This window comes from Mus pahari, unplaced genomic scaffold, assembly GCF_900095145.1.
Source record: "Mus pahari unplaced genomic scaffold, PAHARI_EIJ_v1.1 scaffold_9771_1, whole genome shotgun sequence".
Classification (NCBI taxonomy): Eukaryota; Metazoa; Chordata; class Mammalia; order Rodentia; family Muridae; genus Mus; species Mus pahari.
In genome coordinates, this window is record NW_018391866.1 from 24,147 (window position 1) to 38,191 (window position 14,045).

A 14,045-nucleotide genomic window follows, 5' to 3' on the forward strand; every position below is an offset into this window, starting at 1 on the left:
TCTTTTGCCTTACAGAAGCTTTGCAATTTTATGAGGTCCCATTTGTCAATTCTTGATTTTACAGCACAAGCCATTGCTGTTCTGTTTAGGATTTTTTTCCCCTATGCCAGTATCTTTGAGGTTTTTCTCCACTTTCTCCACTATAAATTTCAGTGTCTCTGGTTTTATGTGGAGGTCTTTAATCCACTTAGACTTGAGCTTTGTACAAAGAGATNAGAATGGATCAATTCACATTCTTCTACATGATAAATGCTCTGGCTCAATTCTTAGACTATTGTCTAATACATTTTCTATGACCTTTTCCCTCCATATTACAGAAATTATCACTTGGAGTAAAGCTCCAAATCATCTCCGGTTTTTATTCTCATATTTTTGGTTCTTCTGCTTAGTAGTTTGCCTTATCTTATTGTGGAATTGTTTTACCCTAAAATTTTGGATATAAATATACTCCCAAAATGCAAAGTTGCTAAATTCTAATATTAATCTTAGTTTGGATTTTTTCCTGAGAATATTTGGTGATAAAAATGTCAAAGGTGCTAAAAGATGAGATCCTGCTGCTCCATAGATAGAATTAATGTAGGTTTGATAATTGCACTGGAGTTCCATTATGGAATCTGTGTTTAAGTAGGACATACATACTAAACTCTGAGTCGCATATGTGGTGACAGTGCTATATATGGATTCTGGAGCACCTCTTTTGTTAGGCAAGTGTTAAGCATCCATAATTTCCACATACATTAAACTGTCTTATGTAGCAACAGAATCTAAGTAAATTTGGATGTAAAAACTTCTATTGACTGTTGCAAATTTTCTATGATCTTGAATAACATTTTAAATACAAAATCACTTTCAAATACTTAACCATTAGCAAAAATAATAAAACTTGCTTCTTGTTCCATGGAAATATAAATGCTACTCTAATTATATGAAGAGTAAGTATATTTATATTTTAGAATGTGCTTCCTCATATTTATCTCCATTGCTTTCTCCAGCAATATTAAGTATAGTTCCAACCTGGTTTTAACCTGCTATGGTAAAATTGCACCTACTAAGTTTGGCATGATCCCTTGTCATCTTTGTTTATATATTGCCCTGTTCTTTTATGTGTTGTAGAATGCTAAGACTGCAGTTGCAAAATATTAGTTCTGTATAACTGACTTCTGTGTCATGAAGTATGATCACTAGATATTTCATTATAGTATTTTTCTTACAAAATTTACTACCTAATTGTGAAAAATTTTTAAAAATGTAGAACCAGCATATTATATAAATTAGTATGTGTTGCAATATGCAAAGTATAGATGAACATGAGAATATAAGCCTGGGAGATAAGACATATGTTGTCTTTGAAAAATACTTCATGCTCTTGTGTCTATCAGAAGTGGTAGTGATGGTGTTCTGTTTTATGTATACAGGTATTTTTCTGCATGTATGTCTGTGCAGCATTAGTGCCTGCACAGGTCAGAAGAAGGTACTGAAGTATTAGGACAGGCATTACAGTTGTTTTTGAGTCACTATTGAGCATTGGAAATAAAGCCTGTACCCTTTAGAAGAGCAACCAGTGCTCTTAATAACCAAACCAGCTCTCCAGGCCCAAAATATTTTGATTATATTTAAAACTTTTTCATGTAAATGTGTGTGTGTGTGTGTGTGCCTCAGAGTGTGTTTGCACACACAAACATGTCTAATGCTCACAGAGGCAAGAAGATCACATTGGATCCTCTGGAAAGCTAATAGTCACATGAAGTTTTGAGCTGCTCAGTGTGGTTACTGGGAACTGAACTCATTTCCTGTTGAACATGCATTTAACCACTGAGCTAGATCTCTAGCTCCAAGTTATTGCTCATTGTTTCTTATATGTAAACACTATAATTCTTCAAATGTCATCACTGATCTGAAAATGTAGAAAATGGATGAACAGAGTTTGCCTTAAGAAAATTAGTCAAGCTCGGCAGCTGTGATGTCTTCTCTGTCCCTTCTGGACTTTATCTTCTGGTCTACACCTCTACTTGCTATCTTAGATGCCTGCAGTCATCAGTGTCCACAAGGTGAAATCCATACAACAATTCCCTGTATGCTGGCCACTCTGGGCTAACCCAGCAGCAGGGAGCTTTGCCCTTCATACTCTGCACTCCACTCTGTCTGCACCCGTGAAGGCTTGCTGTTGCTGAGGACAAACAGAGGCCTGCAACCATCAGTGATCACTAGCTTTACCTGCATCACTGGAGGCCAGTGTGTACCTGAGACAATGAGCAGCCTAAAGCCATCAGCATTCCACACATTCCTGGAGGGCATCTGTCACCAGAAAAATGCAGCTCTATCTAAAATTTCGGAGGCCTGTTGACATATGGACTACTAGTTCTATCTGTAGCTCTAGAGGCCTGCTTCCACTATCATGTCTGCCAGCACTGGAGACAACCAGATGACTGAAGGCCAGTGTAAGAACACAAACAACAAAATTCAGGGTAATATGGCACCAGCTATCCTACTACAGCAAGCCCTGGATACCCTAACACACTTGAATCTCAAGAAAAATGACCTTAAATCTAATCTTATGAAAATGATAGAGTACTTTAAAGAGGAAATGAATAACTCCTATAAAGAAATACAGAAAAAATGTAATCAGATAGGTAGAGGTCATTAAAGAAGAAACTAATGAATATAAAGAATTTCAGGAAAATATAATCAAATGGTTGAAAGAAGTAATAAAAATGTTCAACACTTGAAAATGGAAATAGAAGCAACAAAGAAAACACTATCTTGGAGATAGGAAACCCAGAAAAGAGAATAAGAACTACAGATACAAGGAACACCAACAGAATAAAAGAGATGGAGGAGAGAATCTCAGGCATAGAAGATATTGTACAAGAAATTAATACATCAGTCAAAGGAAATGCTAACAATCAAAAATTTCTAACAGAAAACATCTAGAAAATTTGGGATACTATGAGAAGACTAAACCTAAGAATAATAGAAAGAAAAGAAGGAGAAGACTCCCAACTCAAAGTCCCAGAAAATATCTTCAGCAGAATCACTGGAGAAATATTTCCTAACTTGAGGAAGGAGATGCTTATAAATGTACAAGAAGTTGATAGAACACCAAATAGAGTAGACCAAAAAAGAAAATTATCCTACCACACAATCATCAAAACACTAAATATACAGAAAAAAAAAAGAATATTAAAAGCCACAAGGGATAGAGGCCACGTGACATATAAAGGCAGGCCTATTAGAAATAAACTAGACTTCTCAACAGAGATTTTAAAGTCTAGAAGGGCCTGGGAAGCTGTTTTACAGTCTCTCATAGACCACAGATACCAGCCCAGACTACTCTACCCAGCAAAGTTTTCAATCACTGTAGACAAACAAAACAAGATATTTCATGATAAAACCAAGTTTAAATAATATCTTTCCACAAATTCAACCCTCCAGAAGATAATAAAAAAAAATCCAACAACTCAATGGGACTAACTTCACCTAAGAAAACACAAGAAACAGATATTCCAGATCAGCAAAATACCAAAGGAATAGAATCACACAAAATACAAAGATATACACACACAAAGATACCCCCCTACATAGTACCACTACCATTTTCAAAATAATAGGAATTAACAGTCATTTCTCATTAATATCTCCCAACATCAATGGTCCATCTTTATGTCTCCCTTTTCATCTCTGATTTTGTTAATTTGGTCTCTGCTTTTTAGTTAGTTTGGCTAAGGGTTTTTCTATCTTGTTGATTTTCTAAAAGAACCAGATCTTGGTATCTTGATGTTTGAGTTGTTCTCTTTGTTCTAATTTATTGGTTTCAGCACTAATTTTGATTATTTCCTTCAGTCTGGTTCACTTGGGTGTGTGACAGTTTCCCATAGCTCAGGCACTAAGGATCAACAAATTGGAATTCATGAAAGTGTAAAGTTTCTGTAAGGCGAAGGACACTGTCAATAGGACAAAATGACAATGTATAGATCGGGAAAATATCTTCACCAACAACACTACTTCTGACAGAGGGCTAATATCTAAAATATATAAACAACTCAAGAAGTTAGATTCCAATAACCTAAATAATCCAATTTAGAAAAATGGAGTACAGAGCTAAATAGAAAATTCTCATCAGAAGCATATCTAATGGCCATTACACAATTCAGGGAATATGCAGTGGATACAGGTTAGATTCCCTCTGTGACTCATTTTCCTGCCCATGAGTCTTCTGGTACATGCCCAGCTGCCATGAGCAGTGTGTTGATTCCCATCACTGCCCCAAGACCTATATTGTTCAGCCACCACTCTACTCACTTTCATCAGACCTGCCAATCTGGAAGCATACAGGTTAGACTCCCTCCCAGCACCCATTCTCCTGTTCTCCATCCCCAGTCCTCTGTGCAAACCTAGCTCTCAGAGAAACTACTGTCCCCTAGAGCTTCACTGCACTACCAGCTCTCTGCCTTGCCCCCCCCCCCTCCATCGCCTATTCTCCATGTTGCCAAGCAGACACCCAATTTCTGGGAGACTTTCACTGTCCCCTGAGTTCCACTGTCCAGCCTAATTATACCCACCAGGGGCATACCACACCAGGCCCTGAAAAGGATAGGAACTCCACAGGAAGACCAACAGGGACAGCTCACCTGGACCTTGGGGCTCTCAGAGACTGAGCCACCAACCAAAGTGCATGCATGGAGTGGAGTGGCCCCCAACACATATGTAGCAGATATGAAGCTTGATCTTCATAAGGGTTCGCTTCCAATGAGAGCAGGTGCTGTTTCTGACTCTGTTGCCTGCCTTTGGATCCTTTACCCCTAGCTGGGTTGCCTTGCCTGCCCTCAGTAGAAGAGGATCTGCTTAGTCCTGACTTGAATTGATGTTCCAGGGCAGGTTAGTACCCTGAGGGAACCTCCCCTTTTCTGGGGCCAAGAGGATGTGGAATGGAAAAATGATGGTGGGAGGGTGGGACTGGGAGGAGAGAAGGAAGGAGAATGTGATAGGAATGTAAAGTGAATGAATAAATAAAGAAAAAGAAATGCAATTCCTTACTATGTATAACTAATATATTCTTTAAAACATAATTAAAACCTCTAACCATGGACCTATGGCTCATTTGGCTTATTTTACTCTCATGACCATCTCCATAAAGCTAGATGCTAGATACCATGTGCTGCAAAATCTAGTTTCTAGGAAGATTCTTCAAAATGTTTCTCTTTTTTCTTTCATGTTTAAATTTTTCTTACTTAATCACTTTTTATAGTCCTGACTTTATCCCCTTCCTGGTCCACCTTTTGACCATTTCACATCCCATACTTCCTCCCCAAACCTAGTCTCCATGAGGATGCCCTGTCCCCCCCATCCCCATCCCACCAGACCTCCCCACTCTGTGGGGCCTCCAGTCTCTTGAGTGTTAGTTAGGTGCATCTTCACTGACTGAGACCAGATCTGGCAGTTTTCTGCTGTATATGGGTTGGGAGTCTCATATCAGCTGGTGTATGCTGCCTGGTTGGTGGCTCAGTGTCTGAGAGATCTCAGGGGTCCAGATTAGTTGAGACTGCAGCTCTTCTTATAGGGTCACCCTCCTCCTCAGCTTCTTCCAGATTTTCCCAAATTCAACCACAAGGGTGAACAGCTTCTGTCTATTGGTTGGTTGTAAATATCTGCATCTGATTCAGCTCCTTGTTGCATCTTTTAGAGGGCAGTCATGATAGGTCCCTTTTTTTTTGAACACACTATAGCATCAGTAATAGTGTCATGCCGTAGGACCTCCCCTTGAACTAGATTCTCAATTTATGCCTGCCACTAGACCTCTTTTCCCTTAGGCTCTTCATTTTTGTCTTTGCAATTCTTTTACACAGGAACAGTTCTGGGTCAGAGCTTTTGACTGTGAGATGGCAACCTCATCCCTCCACTTGATGACCTATCTTTATACAGGAGATAGACTCTATAAGTTCCCTCTCCCCATTGTACAGCATTTCATCTAAGGTGCCTCCCTTTGAGTTCTGAGTGTCTCTCACCTCTCAGGTCTCTGGTACATTCTAGAGCACCCCACCACCACCACTTCCTACCTCCCAGGGTTGCCTGTTGTCATTCTTTGTGCTGGCCCTCAGGGATTCAGTCCTGTTTCTCCCCTGCCCCCACTGCCCAATACCAGATCATGTTCTCCTCTTCCACTTCCTGTTCCTTTTTCCACTCAGGTCCCTCTCCCCCCCCCACTCTGGTAATTCTTTTCCTCTCCCTCCTAAGTGGGACTGAGGCTTGTTAATATTCTTGAGTTCTGTGGATTGTATCCTGGGTATTCTGTACCTTTTTTGCTAATATCCACTTATTAGTGAGTACACACCATGCATGACATTTTGGGTCTGAGTTACCTTGCTAAGGATGATATTTTCTAGTTCCATCCATCTGTCTGCAAAACTCTGGATGTCCTCATTCTTTTAAGCTGAGTAGTTTTCTATTGTGTAAATGAACCACATTTTGTGTATCCATTCTTCTGTTGTGGGACATTTGAGTTGCTTCAAGCTTTTAGCTATCAAAAATAAGACTGCTATGAACATAGTGGAACATGTGACCTTGTGGCATGGTGGGGCATCTTTTGGGTATATTTCCAAAAGTGGTATTGCTGATTTTCTGAGGAACCTCCAGATTGATTTCCAGAGTGGTTGTACCAGTTAGCAATCCCATTAGCAATGGAGGAGTGTTCCTCTTTCTCCACATACTCTCCAACATGTATTGTCATATGAGTTTTTAATTTTAGGCATTCTGATTGGTTTAAGGTAGAATCTCAGGGTCGTTTTGATCACTAAGGATTTTGAACATTTCTTTAAATGCTTCTCAGCCATTAGGGATTCCTCTGTTGTGAATTTACTGTTTAGTTATAGTCCCCATTTTTTTTTTTATTGAGTTCTTTATATATTTTGGATATTAGCCATCTATCAGATGTGGATTTAGTGAAGAATTTTTTCCCCAATCTATAGGTTGACAACTTGTCCTATTGACTGTGTCCTTTGCCTTAGTTAGAAGTTTTCCAGTTTCATGAGGTCCTATTTATCAATGCTTGATCTTAGAGTCTGAGCCTTTGGAGTTCTGTTTAGAAAATTTCCCCCTGTACCAATGAGTTCAAGGTACTTACCCACTTTCTCTTCTATTAGATTCAGTGTATCTATTAGTGTATTTAGTTTTTATGTTGAGGTTCTTCATCCACTTGGACTTGAGCTTTGTGTAAGGTGACAAATGTAGATCTATTTTCACTTTTCTACATATAGACTGCCAGTTAGACCAGCACCACTAATTGAAGATGATTTAGTTTTTCCATTGTATATTTTTGGCTGTGTTGTCAAGATTAAGTGTCCATAAGTGTGTGGTTTTATTTCTGGGTCTTCAATTCTATTCCATTGATCAACGTGTCTGTCTCTGTACCAACACCAGATAGTTTTTATCACTATTGCTCTGGAGTATAGCTTGAGGTCAGGGATAGCAATTTTCCCAGCAGTTCTTTTATGGTTAAGAATTGTTTTTGCTATTCTGGGTTTTGCTTTTCCAGATGAATTTGAGAATTGCTCTTTTCATGTCTTTGAAGAATTGTGTCAGCATTTTGATGGGGATTGCGTTGAATCTAGATTACTTTTGGGAGGATGGCCATTTTTACTATGTTAATCCTGACCATCTGTGAACATTGGAAATGTCTCCATTTTTTTGAGATCATTGATTTCTTTCTTGAGAAACTTGAAGTTCTCATATAGATCTTTCACTTGTTTGGTTAGAGTTATCCTAAGATATTTCATACTGTTTATGGCTATTGTGAAGGATGTTGTTTCCCTAATTTCTTTCTCATCCCACTTATCATTTGTATAAAGGAAGGCTACTGATTTATTTAAGTTAGTTTTATATCCAGCTACTTTGCTGAAGTTGCTTATCAGCTGTAGTTCCCTGGAAGATATTTTGGGGTTGTTTATGTATACTATCATATGATCTGCAAATAGTGACACCTTTACTTCTTCTTTGCTAATTTGTATTTCCTTGATCTCTTTTTGTTGTCTTATTGCTCTAGCTAGAACTTTGAGTACTATATTGAATAGGTATGGGGAGAGTGGGCATCTGTGTCTTGTCCTTGATTTTAATGGGATTGCTTTAAGTATCTCTCCATATAGTTTGATAGTGGCTGTTGGTTTACAGTAAATTGATTTTATTATGTTTAGGTAGGAGCCTTGATTTCCTGATCTCTCTAATACTTTTTACTTGAAGAGATTTTGTATTTTGTCAAATGCTTTTTCTGCATCTAAGGAGATGATCATATGATTTTTTCTTTAAGTTTGTTTATATAGTGGATTATATTAATGGATTTTCATATATTGAACCAACCACCAACCTTGCATCCCTGGGATGAAGCCTACTTGATTGTGGCAAATGGTGATTTTTATGGGTTCTTGGATTCAGTTTATAAGAATTTTATTGAGTATCTTTGCACTGAAATTCATAAGCAAAAATTTCCTGAAGTTCTTTTTTTTATGGTTATCAGACTGACCAAAGTACAGATATATATATATATATATACTGACCAAAGTACAGATATATATATATATATATATATATATATATATATATATATATATATAAAATCTTACCCCAATACTCAGGTAGCACCATGAAAATATTATAAGGGCTAGATGCCAGGGATGATCACAAGAAAACAGTATTTACTGGCTATGACAGCACAAATACACACACACATTAACTCACAGTAGCTGTGGTTGCCTACATAACAACTGTACAAGGACAAGCTAGTCAGTAGTCTAACTTGACTGGACAGTTCATTAGACCTAGCCATAACTGTTTTGCTATTGATAGTTAATGTCTTTGGGAAGGTAGAGTTAGTTTTCCTTAAGAGTATGGGCACTAGTTGCTGATACAAGCTTCAGTAGTGACCTCACACACCTATGAGTATATAGACAGCAGAAATTGGACTCAGTTGATTATAAAAATGGAGGACATGAAGCTCCAAGGAGTTGTAAATGTGAGGATGGATCTAGAGGACAGTTAAATGGATGAACATAATCAAACTGCATTGAATGCATACATCAAATTCCCAAAGAATTAATAAAAATATTGTAATTTAAAAATACTCCAATAGCCACCATTCTCTTCTTAAGTCTTAAAGGCAAAGATATGCATGTTTACACCACAATCCACACACAAGGAAGTTTAAAGCAAAAGAACTCTAAATGTGTGGCTACACATTAGTTATCCATATTATTTACCTTTAAGCCACTTTTATTAGATATTTTCTTCATTTACATTTCAAATGCTATCCCCAAAGCCCCCTATACCCTCCCCCACCCTGCTCCCCAACCCACCCACTCCTGCTTCCTGGTCCTGGCATTCCCCTGTACTGAGGCATATGATCTTCACAATACCAAGGCCCTCTCCTCCCATTGATGGCCAACTAGGCCATCCTCTGCTACATATGCAACTAGAGACACAGCTCTGGGGGTGGGGTATTGGTTAGTTCATATTGTTTTTCCTCCTATAGGGTTTCAGACCCCTTTAGCTTCTTGGGTACTTTCTCTAGCTCCTTCATTAGGGGCCCTGTGTTCTATCCAATAATGACTGTGAGCATCCACTTCTGTATTTGCCAGGCATTGTCATAGCCTCACAAGAGAGAGCTATGTTATTATTTACTTTTTGCATGAACTGGAGTAAGCACTTGTTGAAAAAGAATGAATAACAATTGCATAGTAACATCAATCAATCTTTTTAAAAATGTGGCTTGAAGAATGGAAGACAAAGACTATGAACTGTATCTCCTTTGTGCCTATTAATTCAGTTGTTCTTCAAAGATTATAAAAATCTCCAAGGATATCTGGGCATTGGAAATGGTGCTCAACTTTTTCTCTATATATCAATTAAATTTTCTTAGGATTGGCCCTTTGTGACTTTTGCATCCCTCCTCTTGACACTGTCAGCTCACAGAGATGTTTTCTTCCTAATTATTCTTAATTGCTTCATTGCATTTGCTCCTGTGATTTGGACACATTTGTGCTGACACATAATTGGTGGAAAGTTTTCTCAGTCCCTTATGTAGATGATGTTATTTTTGAGTTGAAAATCACACCTGAAGTAGAAAAGGGGCCTGGGAGTAATAAAGTTATGAATCAGAGCCCAGAGTCTCATCTCAACTCAGGAAAGACTCAGCCTTTCAGCTCAGCACTTTCTCCTGTGGCATCACACAGCAGCCCAGTGAGCATTACTTTTATGTCAAGAGATGGATAATTATAAACTTAAGACTTACATAAGCACAGAGTTGTGACCGTGTTGCTGTGAGTGGAACTGGTAGTTGAAAAGTTTTTAACAGTAATTGACGGTTGTTTACTGCTATGTGCAGAACTGATTGTATCCACCCCTTCTTATGAAATTCTAACTAATCCCACAGTATCCTAAAGGTTATCCTTGATACTTTCCCCCTTAGAGTGCAACCCTTCTCTTCAATTCTTCTTTTGTGCATTTTTTTCATTCATTCATTCCTTTCTCCATGAATATTCATTCTACCATTAATGAAAATTTATTATAATTCCATGTCTCAGCAAAAAGCAATGTGCAATATAAAGATGATAGGAAGAGTAAACATCAGTTTTCTTCAATGGAGTGACACTGGGTATGTCAACCACACTTGAGGTCATGCTCATATTCAGGAATATGAATTCAGACATTATGTTTTTTAGTGATTTTTTTTCCTCTTGCTTTTGTCTTTGTTTTGTGATTTTCTTACAAGAGGGAAAGGAAGTAAAGATCAGCATGTTGGGAGAAATGGAAGAAGATTAGAGAGGAGTTGCGAAATGTAAGGAACATAGTAAATATATGCTGTTTTAAAATCTCAAAGGATAGACATATTTTCACTAAGCAAAAAATAATATGATGAAATATGGATATTTACATCCATTACTAAATGTGCTAAATAATCCAAAGCATTCTATAAAAAAGATTTTCATACAATTAAATCGAATTAATACAATTAATGGAAAATAATTGTGTGACAAATAGAAAACATACAGCAAGTGTATATTAACATTTCCCCTTGTAACTATGCCTTAGATTTGATGTAAAAAACAAGTTTGTGATGAGAAATTTCTTAGACACAATAAATATTAAATTGTTTATGTTCATGTATATAAGAAGTGGGCAATATTGTTTTGCTTCACACAATTGCAATTTATCTGAACAATAAAGGAAATTATGAGATTATAGTTTAGTGTTGAATGACCGTTGACTAATATGATTCTATTATTCTCTGAGTCTGCAGACTGTGTTAGGACATGAGCCCAGGATTCTAAATGGAAGATGAAAGAGGAGTATAATTCGTTCAGAGCGTAAGAAATAACCCTGTTACCCAAGGAACTGAAGGGGTCTGCAACCCTATAGGTGAAACAACAATATGAACTAATCAGTACCCCCAGAACTCGTGTCTCTAGCTGCATATATAGCAGAAGATGGCCTAGTCAACCATCGTTGGGAAGAGATGCCCCTTGGTCTTGCAAACTTTATATGCTCCATACAAGGGAACCCCAGGGCCAAGAAGTGGGAGTGGGTGGGCAGGGGAGCAGGGTGGGGGGAGGGTATAGGGGACATTTGAGATAGCATTTGAAATGTACATGAAGAAAATATCTTAAAATAAGTTAAAAATAAAAGAAAGAACCCTGTCTTCTTTTCTGTCCAGCAATGGAACCCTCTATGTTTTCCTTTCAACAAATAATATTGGAGAGGGTGGGATGGCTTAGAGCCAGATCTGCCCTGGGATTGAGTCAGGAGCACTGTGGATGCAGTATTATAGCAGAGTGGTCTTGGGTTTTTGGCTTGTGGAGATGTTTCCTCTCTGTGAGTCCATTCTGCCTCTGTCAGCTGTCCTGGCGTTAGGATTCAGAGTCTGTCTGTGGTTTACGAAGGTTAACACTCATGGGGTTTATTGTGATTCTCTATTTTTTGAATTGATCTCATTCCTACTATTTTAGGTAAAAACCGTGTTCCATTTCTTGTCTGCAGTTTTATTAGCTTTTTCCATTTTGTTGAAAACTTTAATGCAGGACCATCTCTCTGACAAGGATATTCATGTGTCTGATTTTAACTGTGGTCCCCAAAGTTCCTCTTCTTCCAGTCTTTTTGTTAGTAGGAGGAGTATTTTCTTCTTCTTCTTCTTCTTCTTCTTCTTCTTCTTCTTCTTCTTCTTCTTCTTCTTCTTCTTCTTCTTCTTCTTCTTCTTCTTCTTCTTCTTCTTCTTCTTCTTCTTCTTCTTCTTCTTCTTCTTCTTCTTCATCATCATCATCATCATCATTTATTAATTATTAGTAGTAGTATAGGATTGAACCAAGGGCCTTGCATGTGCCAAGTATTACCACTGAGTTGACCTCAGTCCTCATATTACCTTTTGATCTTCAGAAGTTCTTACTAAGTTTCTCAGCCTTCTTTGTACTCCCTATATGGCATGGTTGTGTCTGAGCTTGTGACGCTCTTGATTCTGTTTCCAGAGTTGCTGGGTTTGCAGGCCTGCACCACCTGGCCTGGGGTTGAGTAAGGAGCACTGCATGTGGAGCACAGTAACCCACTGCTCCTGGAGTGGCTGTGTCCAGTGGTATTGTGAGTCCACTTTCCTGCAAGGTAGCAGGATATTTAGAAGTTCCTAAGAAATAATCATAGAAAATCCTTAAATAGGAAACAATTAGGTTTTCCTATGTAAGCATGAAAGTACCTATTTGGCCAATACTGTAAATGAAACAAAATTTGTGAACAATATCAAAGTATAACAGCTTAATAGAGGAAGAACTTTCTAGAAAGTCTTAGTTTTCACTATATTCTGCAGATGGTTTGGTGTGACAGATTCCCAAGCTGTACCAAAAATAATTTTAAGTGAAAACTTCCAAATAATTGAATTGTTATTGATTGTCTTTTTGGTTAAACTCTTTTTGGTCTCCAAAAGGATACAAGAATTATGGGTTAATTTTTGTGGTCACCATATTATCCAGAAAAAAAACTATTCTAAAAAGTTTGATTCTAATTCATTCCTGTTTTCCTTTTAAAATCCATCCCAAACCTGCTTAGGTGGTTGTTATTTTAAATTTTTATTACATTTAAAAAAAATTACATATAAAATATATGGCTTTAGTAATCAAAATATAAAGGAATCTGGATGGTTTGGTTTTTCAGTGCGTAAGAGGCCTGAAATGAGAAATATCCATTTTTTAAAGTAAAGGACAAGATTATTTTTATTTTGCTAATAATGTGAGTCCATCCTTGGATGGGTATGTAATTTGATCAGACAACCAATTATTAAGTATATAATATTTTAAACAAACAACTTATTTTTATTTACTTGCATTGGACTTAACTTTGCATATATTAGAACATATGTATATATTCTAAGTATATATAAAATATATACTTATATATAAAATATATACTTAGAATAACTAAAAACAATCCTGAGCACATAGAAACATTTAACCATTTATCACATGAATAACCATTATCTTGCATTTCATAATTATCTTTACAGTTATCCCTGTTAAGTTTGAGTCTTAAAAGTTTGAATGAGCCAGGCAGAGGTGGGAGGCACCACTGGGAGACAGAGGCAGGCAGATTTCTGAGTTTGCGGCCAGCCTGGTCTACAGAGTGAGTTCCAGGACAGCCAGGGCTATACAGAGAAACCCTGTCTCGGAAAAAAAAAAAGTTTGAATGGAAGATCCTTTCACATCAAATTATAACTTTAAACCATCAATTGTAAAGACAATTTACAGTTGCAAAGACAAAGTCAGTTTTGTTAACTGGAGTAGAGTGTGCCTTTATAACCTTAGGAATTTATCATCATGCAAAAATCTAAATGTCTTAGAGAACTACTATTGCCTCCTTGATATAAACAGAAGATATAATAATAAACAGAGGTTTCATCACGGCTTAGAGGTTTTATAGGTGCTCCTTTTCACGAATAAGAGCAAAGAGTTCCTGTCTTTCCTTTTAGTCAGACCTTTCCTGCGCTTGTTTTCTACAGATGGAGGTACCATCAGTTCAGTATTATT